The 16236-nt window shown below is 35.9% G+C and overlaps 1 long non-coding RNA gene across 1 annotated transcript in view; it reads left to right on the top strand.

Moving 5' to 3' along the window:
* LOC127059112 (uncharacterized) overlaps nucleotides 1–11534 on the top strand; it is a 57835-nt gene extending 46301 nt beyond the window's left edge. The window contains exon 3 of the long non-coding RNA XR_007776588.1: nucleotides 11489–11534. This is a non-coding gene — a long non-coding RNA (uncharacterized LOC127059112). The remainder of the gene's footprint in view (nucleotides 1–11488) is intronic.
* The last annotated feature ends 4702 nt before the right edge of the window (nucleotides 11535–16236 follow it).

Below are 16236 nucleotides of genomic sequence, written 5' to 3'. Positions count from 1 at the left end.
CCTGCTGCTCACAGCTGTGCCCACTGGGGATGAGGCTCAGCCACAGCCCCACTCCCAATCACCACACACTGTGTGCCTACACCTTCAGGCACTGGAAGGTTGCTCTGAGGTCTCCATGCAGCCTTCTCTTCTGCAGGCTGAACAGCCCCAACTTTCTCAGCCTGCCTTTGTAGGGGAGGTGCTCCAGTCCCTTTACCAACTTCATAGCCCTGTTCTAGACTCATTCCAACAGCTCCATCTTTTTCTTCTGTTGGGAGCACTAGACCTGGCTGCAGTACTCCAGGCGGTGTCCCAGGAGAGCAGAACAGAGGGGGAGAATGACCTCCCTTGACCCATTGGCCATGGTCTTTTTGATGCAGCCCAGGATTTGGTTGGCTTTCTGGGCTGCTGGCACACACTGTCAGCTCATGTTGAGTTTTTCAACAACCATCATTCCAAGGTCCTTCTCCACATGGCTGCTCTCACACAGCCCTGTAGGTGTGTCTGGGATTCCCACATCCCAGGAGCAGGACCTTGCACTTTGCTTTGCTGAACTTCCTGCTTGACTACCCAGAAACTATATAAATAACTATATAAACAAATATTTCATTCTTGAGATTCAGAAATAGAAATGGAACTGCAATGAGGGAAAAGAAGGCAAAACTATGAAGGTTATTGAGGATCTCATTGCCACATTTTACCTGAATTTCACAGAAAGGATTATATTATCTCAAATATTCTGAATACACACTCATCCTGAAGATCCTCATATTTTTCATAGCTTATGTTTCAAAAATCATCCCCTGGATTTGCCATACTAAGATCCTCTTTGTGGTAGTAGAGAAAATTCTTGTAAAATTGTGCTAAAATGTATTTCACACACAGCCTATGCTGTTTGGTTTTGCTTATTTTAGAAATGTTTATGCAGGTTTCAGCTCTTCAAAAAGGGATTGTGAAGACTGAATGAATGTGCTTTGAACCCAATGATCTCCTGGTAAAATGTAATGTTGCCTAAGTTTCTTGGGAATAAACCACAGGAACAGATGAAGATAATGTGGTTGCATATTATGTGATAATGAATATTCTGACTGATGTACTCACCCCAAGGTAGACTGGAACATCTGTTAGTTTATTTAGGCATGACTCATCATTCTTATTTTTAAGATGTTTAAGTGGGTGAACATATCTCTCCTTAAAAACTATTGAATTGGGAAAAAACAGCAAGAAGCACATGGGATTATGTACTAGTGATGGCACGGAATGTGCATCCAGGTGAGAGATGTACTTTAATTCCATCACTGTTCATTGCCTTAGGAACTTAGGGACTATATTTGAGGAAGATGTTAGCCTGGCTTGTATTGATTATACAAAGCAATGACAACACATTAAGAGAAAGTGTTGTAGCTGTGAAACCTTACTCATTACTGCACATATTTAAAAACAAGGGTAAAATATAGTACAGTAGGGGGTAGTATCCTCTCTACCACATCAAGCCTTAAAATCTGGTTTCAATGATTTTATTAAATAGTGGACATCAAAAAAGATTATCTGCAATATGAAGTAAATTATATGGTGAAAGATTCTGTTCTGTGTTATACAGAAGCTAAAACTAAGGGACATAATGGTCCTCTTTCATTTGAAAGCACAGGATGTCTAAATAATTTAGGACTGCAAATCTGCCCACTACACTACAGGTAAATACAATGTTGGATCAAAGAAGCAGTACATGTAACAGTGTGAATGGCTTCCTCTCATTCAGGGAATGACTCCAAATGTAAACATTGTATTACACAAGTGTCATGTTATCAGCTGATTCTGATTTCTGAATACTTGTGTCCTCAAAGCTTTTCACCCATTAGTGGGAAAAGATTGTTTTCCATGTTGACCCAGCATTATTTAAGTCTGTTTGTTTTTGTTTTTTTTTTTTAACTTAAGCAAAGCCTTCAAAATAAACTTTAGGAAAATTGCACTGTCTGTACTAAGTATTTTTATTTTATTTTTCCTGTTAGTTTAATCACTGTCAAAGGACAATTACAGACACCAAGTTTAAAAAAAGGTTAAAAACCTTAATAAAGTCACATAGAATACTTACACCTTTCACAACATTTATGTATTGATCCAACCTTTGGGATGCACTAGACATAAAACATCCTGAGCAGGAAGTGAAAGGAAGTCTATCTCTAAAGATCTCCAGTGATGAAGATTAATTGAACAGTACTGGTCCCAGTAAAGATGCCCCCAGGGACACCACTCAACACTGATTTCCATCCAGACATTGAGTTGTGGCCGTTCAGCCAATTCCTTACCTACCAAAGAGTCCATCCATCAAATCCATATCTCTCCACTTTGGAGAGAATGATGTTATTTGGGATCATGTCACAGACCCTACAGTAGCCTGGATGGTGACATCCTTCTCTCTTCCCTTGCCCACTAAGGTACTCACAGTTTTTTCCAGCCTCCAGCTAACACACATTTTTGCCTGAAGACAGCACAAGGGCCTGGAATTCAGCTCCCTGCACTATCTGTGCTGGGCAATAGTTATTTCCACTGCAATTCTTCAGATGTATTATGGCTTTGAGAGGCGATCACGAGAGGATCTACTTTCTGTGGTTTAAGGTGTTACTGTTCCTGGTTGCCAGTTCCACACCTTTTCCAGCAGGAACACTGCTGTAGCATGTTTGGCAGGTGAGGATATGTCTGTGTCAACTACTCTTTGAAAGTATGTGCTGAACCAACATTTTGCTTTCAAATGAACAACAGAGTGTCCATGTACAAAAGCTCCCCACCACTACAAAAATTTTTTCACAAAACAATCTGTGCAAAGTTTTTGTGACCATCTTTTCAGCAGAATGTACATATTAATTCATACCCTAACTCCATCTAACCTGCAATGTTGTAACCTAAAAAGGTCAGTTAGCCTCTCATAGTCTAATAAAATTGATCTGATGGATGTTGCTTCTCAATGATCCTCTCTTTCATCCTACCTTTTATTTAGCTCTTATATTAATTTTCATTCTCTGTTCTACAGCCTTTACCCTGATTTTTGGAAAAATTTATAATATATCCAGATAGGTGAATTTTTTTATATCCTTTTCATTATGTCAATTAATAGGAATATTAAGTAAAGACTACAAGATAAAGTGATTTTTATCTCAGGGAGGGTAAAAATCCCTTTACAATGATAGTGATTTACACTTAGGTTCTCTAAAACGTCATTCACGTATTAGCTTTTAAAATTTTTCTTGACACTTGCTCACAAACTTCCCTCATTCCTTCCATGGTGCTCAGAGTAGCCACAGGCATTGTCAGGTGATTGAAGGCAGCTGATCACTGCAGCTCAGAGAGGAAGCTGAGAAAGATGTTCTCAGAACCCTTGCAAACAATATGTGTATGGAGAGCAAGAGCAATAAACTCCAGAGAGTCAGGGGTAGTAAAGACTACTTTGGAAGCTGGAGATATTGAAGAATTGTTAGAAGGAGTGCAGCTGGCTGGAAAGTTTTCCTTGCATATTAAAAGGGAAATACCAAAATTGCTTATGGCCACTTTCTGATTAAATTCTCAAAACCCAACTATAAGAAACGTGCCTGAAGCTTATGCAGACTGAACCATTCAGTGTGAAAAGAAATGTACATTGAGATCATTTTGCTGCTAATAAAATTATATCAGACTGAAGCTGAGAGTCCATTTATTTTGTTGTTTCCACCATTGTTGTTTTTCGGCATATTTTATCACATTGTGAGCCACGTGCTGATGAAAGTGTTCATTCCTGCCTGGCAAAATCTCAAGCATCCACACACCCAGAGCACTAAACACCTGACTCCTAGTATTTGCTGACACATTTGGTTTAATACCTTGGGGCATTTTGACTGTTTTTACAGATAGTAGACAGGCCAAGCACTTAATGCAGGCTTGAATACACAGAGACAAATGATTCTTAAATAAAGTCTTCTTTCCTTTGCCCCCATCCCCTTGCTTTTTTAGTCTCAGCTTTTCACTATGAGTTTTTTTTTTGTTTTTTTCTTTGAGAAAATAAAGATTGCTTAAGAGAATATGGGGAAAAATTGTGAATATCTTAATTTGGTTTATTATATTTTGAAAAATACTGAGATGTCATTTGCTCAGACTTTGCAGAAACAACAGAACTCATTCAAAACCTGAATGGTATTTTTAGAACTATTTTTTGGAGTGAATTTCTATCTCAAATACTTTTTAAATTATGTTTTGGAATAATATAAGGTGACTAAGCTCTTATTATTTATAGCATTGCAAGTATGTAAAATAATGGTATAATGATTACTGGTTAAAACTGAACCATCTCTTCTAGAGGTCATTACATTGCTGTGTAATGTCACTGCAACAAATCACAGTAGGTGAGTTTGGTTGGGACTCCCTACATTCTTCTTTCATATGGAGGAAATAACAGCAAGTCTCTGCTAGCCCAGTTTAATATATCACTTGAAAAAACAAACTACATGCAATGCAGGATAATATGACCTAAAGGAATACAGTAAAACCCAGTCCAGATAAATAAAACCAGAATTGCCAGGGTTTAGCATGCCTAGGCATAGAAACTATACACTTATGCCTCTAGAGAATAGCTAATAAATTATTTTCAAGTTAAAACTTCAAGTTCATGCCAATACATGGAAGAAAGCCTAATATTCAAAGTCAGGACTTAGTCTTAATGAAAAGATTTCCTTATCTAGCCAGAGAACACTTGGAGATTGACATAGCTAAGAAACCTAGAGGCAAACACTCATGTACTTCAGAGCCTGAAGTCAAGCTCAGCCTCTGCTTAGATTCAGATTAAATGGCCATTATATGAAAAGTTAGGATCTCAGCTGGTATCTTTGAAAGTCTGGTCAATCAGAGGCTGTTGTTTCTCATCACTGTTCAAAATCTTGGTTTTAGTTAAAATTATGGAAGAAATGAGCTGAAGCAACTGAGAAGTGCCTGTTAGCAGAAATCATCCTGAGGATCTGGCACTTCCTGTTGGCAGTGTTTAAAACTTTGCTGTGCATTCAACATTTGATGAATTTCTACAGGACTGAGACCATGGCACTGTGCACAGCCAAGGATGCATGCAGCAAAGGACAGAGACTGTTGGAGAAAACTGAAGCAACATACACACCAGGAGCTGAGCATCATTTTTATTTATTTGTCCAGGAAAGCAAAACTTGACAACATTGTACAAGGGAGGGGATGTGGGGGTTCTTTTGATGGTTTGTTGCTTGGGTTTTTGGTAGGGCTCTTGTTTGTTTGTTTGTTTGTTTGGGGTGTGTTGTTTTCCCCCCAAAGCAGGTAATTCTTGCTTTCTAAAAGCTGAAAGCTAAAAAATCTGAGTTACATGACCCTGACATATAACTCCAGCTTCTGGCCTAAGCTGAAATTAGTCTAAACCCTTAATACAGCAAAATCAGGCAGAAATCTTGTGGCATCATTAATTAATTTCATAATTTTCAAAGCAGTTTGTGTTCATGAGGAAAGAGGCACAGAGGAATGCAACAATTAACAGTAGTTTCTGTAGCCAAAATAAGTGAAGGTCTGCAGCCAACAGTCTGCACCACGCATTCCCAGGCATGTTGATCATACTTTCAGAGTGGAAAAACAAGAACACTGTAATCAAAGAGGAGGAAGTTAAAGAGAAGTGTTTTACTGAGAACAAGGGTAGATGGATGACAATTGGAAGGAAAAGGGAAAGTGAAGATCCCACATATTTTGCAGCAAAGAGTAAAAAGTGGAAGATTCCCCTTGTATAACTCCTACTGTTCACTCATCCCTCAACATCTACAAATGTATTTTTCTTCTATCAGTTGCAACACACTTCTCCAGCTCATTTGCTGCATCACTGAGCTCTCTTGCATTTGGTTCTGATCAACTAAGCTACCTAGTCAAAAACTTTCTGACTCATTCTCACACATCAGCCTAGTTTCCATGGTGTAGGAACACCAAAGAACAAAAGCCTAAGGTGATAATCCCTTCTCTTCACACTTAACTCCTGCATGAAACAAATTCTTTCAGCCCTAAATCTTCGTGTGCTTTCTGACACACACAAATGTGTATTTGAAATCATCATATATATATATATATATATATATATATATATATATATATATATATATATATATATATATATATATATATATATATGACCTTATTGAACTATAAAATCCCACCTTAATGTCACAAACTCTGATCACTTGCTATTTAGCACGAAGAGCCTCAGAAGATTTAAAATGCTGGATGTGAAATAAACAGTAACAGAAAATGCCACTGTTCTGGTTCTGTGCACTGGACTGAAAAAAAGCCTTCCCATTAGTTTCTTTCTCTGATGCCCACAAATATTAAGCAAACAATTTTTTTTATTATTTTTTAGTGTTTTCCCTGTGGTCTTATCATCAGAGGATGGAAAAAGCAGAAGGGGCAGTCAGCTGAAATGCAGTTTCAAGGATTAAGCATGCTATGGCATCATCTGTATTCCTTTCTGAACACACACACAGTCAGGAGACCTGCAAGGAATATTGATTACATTATTTGTAGCCATTGTTTGTAAGTGTCATGTTTACTCTGGACTTTCTGAGTCATCAGAATAACTCTGACAAGCCTCAGCTCTGTCCTTGTGATCAACAAACCACTTGTGTATTTAATGGCTCGTTATTATGGAAGTAACAATCAAACCAGCTCCACATATAAAGCAATTTTGGCTTTGCCTAATCTCTTTTATGTAATTATATACTTGTTTTCAACCATGGGCAAATATTAATTTCCTTCCAATGTTCTAAAGTATCTAGCATAAAAAAAAAAAAAGGTCAATGAAACTTTGTGCAGTTTTATTTTTATTTTAATTTCTTTGCACATGAATCATTGAAATTACTGATTAGAAAACACTTCCACTGAAAATGACTTGCTAAACAAAACTTCAAAATCATTCTGGCTTGTCCCAGCAGGAATGGTGGAAAAATGTCCATGTTAAGGGTTCAGAAGTATTAGGGAGGATATGGAACACAAAGATACACGTAATAGAAAATAGTCATGATATTTTTTTTCTTACTGACAAACTCTTCAGAATTCTTTCAGGTAATCCCAGAGTTTCAGTAAGCCCTATTGATTTAAAGAATGATTCACAGTTGGACTGGAAATGAAGGAGCTTTTAAAGCGCAATCACCAAACCCATACAGTTTATTTCACATCTTACCGCTCAACTTTAGAACAAATATAATTCAAATCACAATACAATGATGAGTGATGTTTTTCATCAACACCCAATTATCATTCCATCATGGCACAAGACTTTAAAGCAGAGTTGTTTGAGCCAAGTAAAGCACAAAGTGAGCATCTGAAAATCCAGATCTGTGCTCTTGCAAAAGTACTTACCAAACCACATTAATTATTTTCTAACATGTTAGGTCATGTTAGTTGTGTATGGGTATACAAGATGAGGCATTAATTTTAATCTTATGTTCAGATATCTCATTTTACTCTATTCTGAATAAGAATCGTATCTCCAAAGAAACTTCTGTTTTATTTTAAACCAGGCTAGAACTGGAATACTTAGCTTTGGTGGGATCCTTTCTAATTTTTTTCAATTTCATTGGACTTCTCTAATTATTTGATACTGTGCATTCACAGGCTATCCACATATTTTGCTGAGTACTTCAAGATGATTACAAATCCACTAAACCCTCTAAACTGATAGATATATAGATAGATAGATAGATAGATAGATAGATAGATAGATAGATAGATAGATAGATAGATAGATAGATAGATATAGCCTAGCACTTAACATGAAACAGAAAAAGAGTTCTCTTACACCGTCTGACATGACCTGACATGATTGTAGTTGAAAATTAAGTTCCATAATTCAGAAGCCGGTTGTTTGGGGTTGGGTTTTTTCCAGCATTGTACAGTAACAGCAACATAATGATGGGGGGTTATGGGAATAGGAGGAAGTGTTTAAAACATGCAAATACTTCAAATTGTAGATGCTAGAAGACCTGCTAATAATCTATGCATATTGTTATAGTATCCTAGGTTCTACATTTCTTTTAACCACGATAAGCATTATCTTATTTTCATACTACAGTTTATGTGTAAGCTGTACTTGGATTACAGTACACATTTTGTCCTCAAGGACTGTAAAATATCCAAGTCACTGCTCACATAATAAACACTTCAAACATTTTGATAAAATGCTGTCACCTCAGGTGGGCAGAAAAGCCCATAAAAATATTAAATATTTTTTTTAAAATAACCCATTCCAATAAGAAAAAGATAGATAATGCTTTTGAAAACCCTATAGTGTCTGTTAGCTAAGTGCAACATAGTAACCAAAATTGGATCTTATCTTTTGCCTGACAGATACCTCAAAAAAGATAAGCATTTTTAAAATGTTCACCTGTGGAAAGGATCTCCATTTCATCTTTTAGCTCAAATTATGTTATCTCCCATACTGTACTTCCTAATTCTGAATTTGTGGTATTGTGCTATAATAAGTGTTTGATGGTTTACAGATTTTTCAGGGAAGAAACAACAGATGCATTCTAATGGGGTGTGGGGGATGTCATTTTAATGCACTTTGAAGCAATGACATCTGAAGTCAAATAAAAATGTTGCTTTTTAAAGACGTCTCTCCATTTTCTTTGTAAAAATCCAACAAGTCTCAAAAAGCATTCAGTTTTTTTGTTTATTTTACCATACAAACCATATTTGACTGATTCAAGAGCTATATGGTTTTTTTCCGAAGGAAAATCTATTTTATTCTCATTTTCCTTGGAGGAGAAAGGAGAAATGTGTTTTAACACATTTTCATTTTTCAGTGAAGCCCTTCTGAAAGAAATTATATGCCTCAATCCAGTAGGAATAGAAGAATGAAATCATATGCTAAGATAAAATGCCTTCAGGTACATGCACTGTGATCATTAGAACTTACTACTACCACATCACCCCAGAACTATGACACATACCTTCTACATTTACTTGCCTGTTCTTTTCAGATAACCATTTAAAACAAAAAAAAAAACCACAAACACACTTTCATACAGAGGTTTACAACAACTTTCTTGACTAACTGCTTGGGTGACATTTTGATTCCAAATCTATTTTGATGTGTTATTTTTTTCTGTTGTACTTCCTATATTTTACCTTGAGGAAGAAATAATTAAAGTTAGGGCCCGTTAAGTTTGCCTTCCTATTTTATGAAAACCAATGTGAATATAGTATATTTTCTCTTAAGATCTTGGGAAATTTCTTCAAGGATTTCCAAAGCAGTCTGGCAGTATAAACCTGAAGTAAAGTGGATGTAAGTAGAATTGTAATTTACTTTAAAGACAATTTGCATTGCTTACACAAAGTGTAAACAAGAACCATCTCCCAAAATTCTTGTTTCCAACAGATTTTTGCTATTTGTTCAAAATATAATTCAAACAAAACTATCTCTGTGAAAGGGAATTTGTTTACCTCAAAGAGTCCTATAACTTAACACTCTAATTTTTATGACTCTCTTTCACTTATGCACATTACCAGATGTCTGTTCACACTATAATCCTGTGGAAAATAACTTCATTATCTGCAGGTAACAATCCATCATTACTTACCAATTAGAAATTCATGAGAGACTGTGGAAAGACTCTACGTTCACTCTGGTTGCTTACAGTGTGTGAGATCTGTCTTAAAAAGAACAGTTCAGTGTCAGACAGAGTTCTGTGCTGTGTTGCCCTCCTGAATGACAACTCTTCTGTTGCAAATACTCACTCTCCTCTTTTGACATCTATCCTAAAGTATTTAATTTGGGATCCCCAAACTGAAGGTTGTGGCAGTTAAAAGAGGAGCTTACTATACTGATAGAAATTAATTTTTTTTCTGCTTGTCTGAGCATAGCAAATGACATTAGCTTATCTGCCCATGCCTGGTTTGAGACCAACATGGGGAATGGCACCCCCTGGGTGAAATTCATAACTGTAACTGGAAGTGATATCTTTTAAAAAATGTGATCTTCTAATTAACAGCAAAACAGATAAAGAGTGAGCAGTGAGTAGGAACACTTGCATGGTACTAAATTACTTTCAGGAAAATTGCTTTTCCTGCAATCAAGAGAAAATGCAATATGGCCTCTTGAGAGATAAGTACAGTTCTCCTCAGTCTTTGGTCAGTGAAGCACAGGTGCTGATACCACTTCTTTTCATGGTCAAAAGTGATGCATTGACTATATATGCTGATAATCATTTAGGCTAATGCCTTATGCATATATCAAGAAACCTCTTCTTTCACACTGAACAGTAATGGGCATCAAATGCTGCAGAAGGAAGCAGACAGCACCTTTGTGCCCTGTGTATCCAGGTGGGATACAGTTCATTCAGAGCCCAGCTCTTTCCTAGGTGACAGCCATCCATGTGCACAGATGTCTCCTGGTGCCACAATTACAGGTCAGCCTTCATCTCCTCTTTGGAAGTTACTGCACTGCCTTAACCTGGTGCTTCAGCCAATGTCAGATAGACACTAGCCTTCCCTAATTTTATGTGAACTAGTAAAGCAGGACAATATTTTGCTTCTCAGGTAGGTCTGAAGATATCTTCACTTATTATATTTCCAAATATAGTGTGGGTGCTAATTTTCAGCAAATGCTGATAAATGCCTTGATATTTACACTGCCACTGACTGAACCTATTTTTAAGAGGGGTTTACATGCAAAGCTGAAGACAGGTAATGTGAATGATTACAAGATTACTGTAGAGAAATGTGTATGATAACTTAAGTGCTGTCTGGATATGCTCAGGACAAGACAAGTAACCCTAAGTAATGCAAATTTTGACACTGGATTGTGAATAGTTGCTATATTGTAAGAGAAGAAACCCCAGTGTGTCCCCAAGCTGCTCATTGCACACCACTGTTTGCACAGTGCATGAGCTGGGGTGAGGCATTAGCACATTGACATGCTTTCTGTTCTAGGGCACATTTATGAAAAAAACACCATGAATGATGGAGAACTTTCAAACTGCTCAGATGCCAATCCTGGCCACAATTTCCTAAGACTATTCATTTCAAAACTGCACATGATAACACAAAATTAAATATCCATATCACCTAACTACATGTTTACAATGGCATAGTTAAAATACCCAGTTTTAAAATGAGTGTGGCATTACTCAGGAAGCAGCTTTTCAAAGCTTTATTTTACTCATTTTAAATTACTTCTAGAAAACACAAATTTGTATGCACAGTATGGTACACTGCAAGAACATTTAAAACTATTTAATAAATATATATTCACAGGGGGCCAAAATTAATAGACATATTTGACTATCTGTGTCTTGATTTTTGAAACCTTAACAGTAAGACTTTAATGTTCTGTTATTATGGTTTGTGTCTGATTGTTTGAAATGGTTTCTGGGTTTGAATTTTCTAAAGAAAAAAAATCTTGAATTGTATAATCTGTCAGCAAAAGTTTGCACATTTCATAAATGAAGACAATATTATTTTCCTGTATTAGTATTTTTTTTTTTTTTTGCAGGAAATCAATGGACCTGAGGACAGTCACTTTTATATCTAAGCAGACATGAATTCAATGTGAATGCAAACATCTACTCATATATTGTTCATTACTGTGTTCAGTGGTTCAGTAGATATTTTCAAAGATAAATTATTTTCTGGCAGACTTTGCTCCATGTCTCTTTTGGTCTTGGAAATCTTGCCATTCATTTCAGCAATATTTGCTTTCTAAAGTGAGTATCAACAGCTGTCCTCTACTATAAAAATCAGCAAAGTGCAAATAAATTGTTTTGCTTCCAGATGTCAACAGGAGGTAAAAAGCTTACAGAGTAATACTTGCAACACTCAGAACATAGCAAAATTGAACCCAATGCTCAGTCTTTGTCATCAATGTACTTTCTGTACTCTTATTTTTCAGTATCTATGATAACTACTAATTCCAGAAACATGTATACTGCAGAAAATATTACTTCTCCCATGCCTTCTATTGGAAGTGGCTAAATGTTTTAAAATTAAAGATAATAAAGAATACTTTATGGAAAATAAATAGGGATGGAAAGTGTTATTTAAAAACAGTAGATGTTTGAATCAAACTAGAAAACTGTCACAAGCACAGAATCCAGTCTAATACCACAGGTGGATAAACTGTGACCAGAAGATTAATAGGATGTGTCTTTGTTTCTCTTCTTTGGACTTTGGCCTAATGGTTCCAATTACATGATTTAGCTGAACTACTACACTTATTTTAGAAATATAGCAATTGCTGACTTTAAAACACAGGTTGCAGAGATGTCCACAGAGCACTCAGGGAACTGCTTCCAGTGACTAATTGTCCTCATTCCTAACTATTGTGTCTCTTGCTTTTTCTTGGCTTTAGCTTGCATCCACTGCATTGTACCATAACATTTTGCCTGAGCTCACGGTGCACAGGTGAATACAGACCCAGAGAAGCCCATACAAAGAAATTACTCACCAAAGATCAAGTTGTGACTCCTGAGGAATCTTGCTTCAGGAGTAACTGACAAAGAACAGCTTCACATTGCACATAATGTTCTAATCCATTCCTTATACCTTGTATTTATCTTTTGTTGTTTAAGCTTTTGACTGAAACAAAAAACTATGTGATATCAAGCAACGTACTACAGAAGTCTAGTACAGTGTAAGACTGATTTTGACCAAACACTGTTTTGTCAGTAACACTGACCAAAATCAGTAACAAACCAAAATCAATAACACTGATTTTGACCAAACTTACATTCTCAATAAAAGAAGTGGTTTTTTTGACAAGAAAATACTAAATGATCCTCTAAACATTCTTTTGATTGGTTATTGAGAATTGTCCAGGATTGAGTCTATTTTTTACCATGTCAGATGTCTAACTGCTTATTTCAGAATTAAGAAAAAATACCTAGAATAAGATGGCTCTTCACTCTTTTTTTTTTCAAAACTACCATTAGAAACATTAACTTTATTGCAATTTCTGAAAATTTTCATGGTTTCTCCAAATTATTAGAAAGCAGCACATGCAGATTGTATGACTTTAAATGATCTGAAAGATCCATATTATCTGAAAAACTCCTAACAGACAAAAGATAATAATAGAACCTATTTAATAATGTACCTAGACACAGATGGAAATAATTTTTTTAAAAAAAGTAATAGTCATTTGGATAACACATATAACCTATCTTTTTCTCCAAATGCAGAAATGGAGTGTTTTTCAAACCTATCCCTAATTTTTACCCCACTCCAGTCAGGAAGAGCTAGGTTGCTCTCAGCAGGTTATAAATGGATTTTCTACAACATGGATCGTTTAGACAGAAGATGAGGTGAGCATTAGGAACAGTAAACTGTGGAAAAGCATATGTGGTCCAGCCATAACCTGTGTTTTCCCTGGGAGGTGCTGGCCTAGAGTTGCAAAAGCTGAATTTAGCCCATGACTTTTATAAGCAAGGACAGGCTTTTCAGCTCCCTAATTATAACCACACAGAGAAAGCAAAGAAGGGAAAAAAGATATGAATGTAGTCAGAACAATTCTAGCTACAGCAGTTCTTCTTAACATCTCACAAAAAAAGTTGGAGTGAGTGTGTTAGGAAAAAAAAAAAGAAAATAACAACAGAGATTAAAGTAGCAAGCAGTTGAGTTACAGACACATAACTAAAAATATAAGTGATACTCATGACTAGAAGATGTTACATTCCACTTTTGAAATACTGCCTCACATCATACAGGCCTTGTGAGCCATCTGAAACCCAGAATCAAATTAGTAAGAATAGTAAATTCTCTTTTATTTTTTCATCCCCTTAACTCATACATATTTACTTAGGGTTTTTGGGTTTTTCCCCCCAAAGCAATCCATTTAGTAGGTGGAACAGCCCATCTTTTTTTTTTTTTTTCCCCAGGGAGAATTAGGCTTTCTGAAGTGATCCAAGCTAAAGGGTCTCAAATCTGGCACATAGCTAGTGAAAGTAATGTTTTTAGGTTCAAAGTAAATAAATATCTTCAGATTTGGTGTTGGGGTTTCTTGGGCTTGGGTTTCTCGTTTTTTTTGGTGTTTTGTTATTTTGTTTGGTGGTTTTTTTTGTCATGGACCTGATAATGCTACAGAAAATCAAACAAGACATTCTGCTTTTATTAAAATGGTTAGGCAAAATTTAAAGCTTCTTGCAGAAAAAAAAATCTACTGACAGTTACACACTTTCACATTCATACTAGGGTGGAACATCCTTTGGGAAGCTGTATGTTTTCAGTAACTCTAATTTCTTCTGAAAAGATAAAAAACAGTTAAAGCAGACAAATTCCTAAGTGACAACCTACTAGTGGGGAAAACCTGATTAGAGAATAATTACAGTTCACCATCCTTGGCCTGGGTACTGCCATGTTGGCATGACCTGAACAGGAATGAAACCCATCTCAAGCATTGCTTATGTTCTTTAACACAGAGGATTTGGAAAAGAAAAAGTGCATTGCAGAAATCATGACATGCAATTACATCGAGAAAGGCATTGCTAATGTGGCAATACATAAAATATAGTCTAGAAATTAGATTAAGGGTTGGATTTTATGATTCTGTGAAATTACTTGGCTACTGGCTAGTCCAGTGTACTAACAAGGGAGATTATTAATAATCAGGATGAAAATACCCTGCCAGGTATTCATCCTTTTATCTCAAACATCAACAAAATATTATTCCTTCATTTCAGGATTGTTTCATCTGATTGCCAGTTATGTAAACTAAGGTAAAGTGTGGTTGTTTTCTTGTGCACAGAAGCTTTTGAAATAATTCCAACTTCATTCTCATTCTTGGTGGTCTTATTAGAAGAACAGCATTTTTAGTCACAAACTTTTCAGTTATAAAACTGGCAGCACTTACTTAGAGGTAGACTTACATTTGGATTTAATAATTGAAAAGTATGGGGTGAGCATACATAATGGGATTTTCACTGCTAAACCCTTTTCCTATCAGTTTGCTCCAGTAAGTGGATACTAAAAATGCACATGGGGCATTTTACAGCCAATGGTAAGAGAGATTTCTGTGGTCTAGCTAATACTCTCCATTGACCGTATCATGAGCTTGGACACCTCACACAATCTTGATGGGCTCCTACTTTTAAAAAGGTCCTGAACTACTTTCAAGACCATCTGATGTAAAAATGCTGGGAAATCTGGGCCCAAGTTAGTTCTGTAAGTCTCTTCTAGTGCTTGTTTGCATCTGTAGATGGTGAACTTTAGAAACTTCTTAGTTTCTGCATGGGGGTTTGAAAATCCGTAAATGTATTTAGAAATGTATTACATAAAAATGAATTTGTAAACAATTTATTATTGATTAACAGGTCCTTTCCCCCCTTTTTTAATCCTCAGATCTTTGCCATCAGGCCTTTTATTACTAAAATATATAATAAGGTGAGAGTTTGGGTTCACAGCAAGCAAGCACCTGCACCCTTACACACATTGAGACTCCCACAGTTACCCAGGTGGGCATGTCCATCTATCAAATCAGCTCATGGCTTCTGTGTGTTCCAGAACATTTTTAGGCGTGAGACACTCAATGAATTACTTACCTGGATGTTTTATCTTTCTATTCCAGTCTTTCTTGTTCTCTTGATGAATTGCTCACTTAATGTCTAGAAAAAATAAAGCCATCAATATCAATAACAGTGCCAATGAACTGTGGCAAACTAAGATATTATAATACAGAGGTTAGTAATATTGCATGTCAGAGGCTTATGATCTAATGATGATGATGATAATTGGAATAAAAATTTACCTCTACAAAATAATATTGCAAACAATTAAAATAAAAGATAACTTTCAATTATATGTAGCCTGCTTTATCCTTAGTGGAATATTAACTATAAAGTTATAGATGAAAATACAAGATATTACAATTGTTTATTATACAGATGGTAGGTGAAACCCAAATTAAACATCCCTGTGCTATTCATAAGTAATATATATTTTAAGCTACAATATATTTGATGTATGATGTTATAAAACCTGCACCCAGTTTAAACAAACTTCATCCAACTAATGTTTAAAAACCATCAAGTTAATGTCATGGGTTTACCAGTAAGATTATTTCTTTAATTTGGGAATTAATGCTATCTGTAGCCTACCAGAACTGCCTTGTTTAAATCTTTTAAGAAATTAATGTCATTAATGTGATAAATACATTTCGTTTCTGCTGCTGATATGAAGAGGGAAGCTGTCTTTTTACCAGCTTCTTCGTATTCAGTATACAAAAGATATTAAATGACTTCAAACTTTGTT

This window comes from Serinus canaria, chromosome 1A, assembly GCF_022539315.1.
Source record: "Serinus canaria isolate serCan28SL12 chromosome 1A, serCan2020, whole genome shotgun sequence".
Taxonomy (NCBI): Eukaryota; Metazoa; Chordata; class Aves; order Passeriformes; family Fringillidae; genus Serinus; species Serinus canaria.
Note: the sequence above shows the minus strand (reverse complement) of the source record. Positions and strands in the feature narration are given on the sequence as shown.